Below are 5,000 nucleotides of genomic sequence, written 5' to 3' on the forward strand. Positions count from 1 at the left end.
CATAATGTTGTTGTTGTTGTTGTTGTACTTGTTGCTGATTTTGATGTATTTGTTGTTGTTGTTGATGTCGTTGTTGTTTATCCCCCGAGCCATCCTTGATGCAGTAGCGGAACTGGTGTATGTGGGTGGGGGTGGGGGCGTGGGCGAAGATAAGCAGAATCTTGGGAGGGTGGGAGGAGGAGCGATGAGGGGCGAGGACAAGGATGGGCGAGAGCAAGGAGTGACGATGGGCAAGGAGGAGCAACGGCTAAGGAGGAGCGAGCGATGGGCGTGGCGGGGCGACGGACAAGGAGAGGCGATGGGCAAAGAGGGGCAACGGCTAAGGAGGAGCGACGGGCGTAGCGGGGCGACGGGCAAGGAGGAGCAAGGGTCAAAGAGTGACATGAAAGCAAGGAAGGACGTGAGTGATGGGGCAAAGAAAGACATGAGGGGAAAGGAGGGTCGTGGGTAAGATGGTGGAGTAGAGGCAAGATTGGGCGGAGGGATATGGAGGCAAGGTGGGGTACAAGGGGGTTAAGGTGTGGTTCACCGCGGGCGACGCCTCTATGGAAGTGGTTTTTGGGGGGATCTGCTATATAAGCCTGGTTTGGGGGCCCGAAACCGAATGGGGTGGAGACAGCCAACTCAAAGGCTACCCCGAATGACACATACTCTATCTATGTCACTGCCCTCATACGAACAGACGTATGAATCAAAACATTTCAAGTGCTACACACCCGTCTTTAAAGTGTCCAACCGTTTTTTAAAGATAGTAGGGTGTGGTTTGAGGGAGATTTTTGGTTGCTATTTTTGGAAAGGTGATCGACCGCGTGAAGTTACCTTTTTTTTCTCGTTGATGACAGTACTGATGATGATGATGATGATGATGATAATAATGATGATGATGATGACGACGACGACGACGACGATGGTGACGATGATGATGATGATGACGATGACGACGACGACGATGGTGATGATGATGATGATGATGACGACGGTGGTGATGATGATGATGATGATGATGATGATGATGGTGATGGTACTGGTGCTGCTGATGACGACTACGACGACTATGACGACTGCAATGATAATGGTGACGACGACGATGATGACGATAAGGATAGTGATGCAGAATTTGTTGATGGTGATGTTGCTGCTAGTAATAATAGGGGTTGATGTTGTTAAGTGTTGTTAGCCTTGATGCTGCTGATGACTGTTGATAATGACTACGCTACGACGTTGATGATGCTGATGATGATACTGTTGTCGTGGTGGTGGTGGTGGTGGTGGTTTTATTGGTGGTGGTGGTTTGGTGGTGGTGGTGGTGGTGGTGGTGGTTTAGTGGTAGTGGTGATGATGGTGGTGGTGGTGGTGGGGCTGCTGTTGTTGTTGTTGTTGGTGGTGGTGGGGCTGCTGTTGTTGTTGTTGTTGTTGTTGGTGGTGGTGGTGGTGGTGTGGTGGTGGTGGTGTGGTGGTGGTGTGGTGGTGGTGGTGGTTGTGGTGGTGGCGGCGGCGGCAGTAGCGGCAACGACGACAATGACAATGTGGACGACGACGACGACGATGATAATGATGATAATGAAATGAGGTAATGAAATGATAGTGTTGATGATGCTGGCAGTATTGATGATGCTAATAATGATGATGATGATGATGATGATGATGTCGATGCTGTTGATAACACTTGTTTGTTGCTTTCTTTGTCTTATCTCCCGTTCTTGACATATTAAATAACGCTTGGTTACACCATTCTAGCAATCATCAACAACAACAGCAACAACAACAACAGCAACACAACAGAACAGATCAGATATGCAGTGTATTATATTACTGGTACTTTATTTATATGTGCCATAGAGAGATGACAAACAGCCTAAAACGACCTTGGTATGATTTGAAAACCGAAACAATGAATTACCACTGAATCGTTAAATATATATATATATATATATATAAATGAAAGAATGGAGTCGAACGAAGATTTTAACAAAATTCCTTTACTCTCGACACATGTTTCGAAGACGGCATACTTTTAATTCCGAAGGAATAAATCGTGTATAATGCCATCTTCTCATCACTTTGGTCACCATGTAGGCAATCATCAAAAATTCTGTTCGTCTTATGGCCATCTTCTCATCACTTTGGTCACCATGTAGGCAATCATCAAAAATTATGTTCGTCTTGTGGCTGAAAGAGGCTCCTTATCTTTCCTGATGAGAAGATGGCATAATGCACCATTTATTCCTTCGGAATTAAAAGTATGCCGTCTTCGAAACATGTGTCGAGAGTAAAGGAATTTTGTTAAAATCTTCGTTCGACTCCATTCTTTCATTTATTTATATTAAAAAACACACAAATTTCCACACAAGAACCCGGAGTTTCTACCCTTGACAGGTCGCTTCAACCGTATTTTCTGACGTTAATTTGCTACCCAAGTATCGGTTAAACGAATTTTCCATGCTAAGATAATTCATTCACCTACTTAAATATATATATATATATATATATATATATATATATAAGAGAGAGAAGGAGAGAGAGAGAGAGAGAGAGAGAAGAGGAGAGAGAGAGAGAGAGAGAGAAACTAATCTATACTGTACTTTAGACCAAGCATATTATTTGTCTTGGAATTGGTTCTACTCGGAGTTTTAAGATTCCGAGTGTATGTGGTCCTAATCCTCAACACAGTAGCAGTATTTTCTATGCGTTGTAAGGTTTAAGGATGAGCGGACCAGTGTTGTATTTATGCATGGACAAACTGGGCAGTTGGTTGAACCTCACGTGCCTTGGAGCCCAATTCTGATCTACGTATGTTGTGGCTGGCTGTTAATAAATAAATAAATACTATAGGGTCGAGTGTGTAACGAACAGCTAACCAAATTTCTAAGCGAGGATTTGAAACTGAATCCATAGTTTCTTAAGTTTCTTACGAATCCTCGGCCTATTGTTTTCACCCGTTGCACTAAGAGATTTATGAGAAAAAAAACTGACCTCTTAATCTTTCACGAGTCATACGTGGATCATAACTAATGCAGAAGAGAAATCCCTTGTTTTTGGCTCGATCTAATTTAGTCAGGAAGAATATAAATAAGCAACAGCAAAGAAAAACTTTTTCTTTTGGTCGAGCGAACGACCTCTGATCAGAGAGCGCATCTAACTTTCTTCCTTCTCTCCAGCGCCGATGTCGAAGCAATACCTTTATGCGAGGGACAGTACAACCCTTACTCTTTCTATCTGCCTAGATTTTATTTCTCTGTCTCTCTTTAGTAGTCACAAATGAATTTATTATCTACACTATGGACTCGAGATCAACAAATAACTTGTGAACTACAACTCGAAGTATTTTCTATATTGTAACTTCCATCTTAATAATCATATAAATAAAATGGCCATGGCATTAATCAATTGGTATTGTTCTCCTGCCCTCATTTCATTTATCGATGCATATTATTGTTATACATAACCGTTACAAATTGATGAACCCGCGACTCGAGGGCCGCATACCTTCTTTATAAATTGGTGACTTCGTTGTTATAAGTGCATTGATGTGCTCGACAGTTTATGACACTGCTGAGACAACCCTCGTGTGGACCAAGTAGGTCCTGGTCTTCGAGAGATTGTTATTCTCGATGGCATCATTTCCAAGCGATCAAGAAACATTAAAAAAAAAATACAGGAAGGCTCTAAGTCGTTTTTTTTTTTGTTTGTAATTTTTACCCTTTTAAAAAATACTCTTACAATATACTACAGGGTGAACTACACAAAATTTCTCTTTCTGGACCGACAATTTCGTGAGAATTGTCCCCTATAAATTATTTCATCTCTAAAGCCGCTTTTTATTGTGCAGTATTCTAAAGGGGGTAGGGTTGAAATATCGCTGCTCCGTGAGAATGAAATATGCGTACATCTATCTATCTATCTATCTATCTATCCGTAAGTGGATAGATAGATAGATAGATAGATAGATAGATAGATACATACATACATACATACATACATACATACATACATACATACATATTCACACATACATAAAGGGACACACACACAGGTCAGCATGTGTTTGTTTGTGTGTGTGTGTGTGTGTGTGTGTGGTGTGTGTGTGTGTGTGTGTGTGTGTGCGCGTGTGTGTGTGTGCGTGTGTGTGTGTGGTTTTAAGGAGCAACTTTCACAAAGCTGCAGGTGTAGAAAGGGGAATATTATATAGTTCACCCCACCATATTTTAATATTTTTAAAGAGGACAAGCATGTATGTGATTGTGTGCGCGTGTATATATATATATATATATATATATATATATATCATCATCATCATCATTATATATATACCATCATTATCATCATCATCGTCATCATCATCAGCATCATCATATTCTCGTAAATTGTGAAGTCATTCCAGACTTCTACCTTCCACCAATCGCCAATGGTCTCCGTTTTCCGTTTAACCCCTACAAGTGCTTCGCAGTGTCGAGAGCTCTACAGTTCTCGACATTATAGGACCAAGGTTTTCTATATCTACTTCTTCCTTCTTTGCCCTCCTTCAACTGTGCCTTGAAGAATGGTTTAAGAGATTAAGAAATCGTGTCGGAATAAATGCCGGGCTTTCGGCCTGTCTTGCCTTCCAGCATATTTGGAGACTTGCTGCCCAACAAAGCTGTTTGTCTCGTACTCCATAAACGAGATGCCCAGTGGAGGCGCAATGGCCCAGTGGTTAGGGCAGCGGACTCGCGGTCGTAGGATCGCGGTTTCGATTCCCAGACCGGGCGTTGTGTGTGTTTATTCAGCGAAAACACCTAAAGCTCCACGAGGCTCCTGCAGAGGGTGGTGGCGACCCCTGTTGTACTCTTTCGCCTCAACTTTCTCTCACTCCACTCTTACTTCCTGTTTCTGTTGTACCTGTATTTCAAAGGGCCGGCCTTGTCACGCTGAATATCCCCGAGAACTACGTTAATGGTGCACGTGTCTGTGGAGTGCTCAGCCACTTACACGTTAATTTCACGAGCAGGCTGTTCCGTTGA

This window comes from Octopus sinensis, linkage group LG14 (assembly GCF_006345805.1).
Source record: "Octopus sinensis linkage group LG14, ASM634580v1, whole genome shotgun sequence".
Taxonomy (NCBI): Eukaryota; Metazoa; Mollusca; class Cephalopoda; order Octopoda; family Octopodidae; genus Octopus; species Octopus sinensis.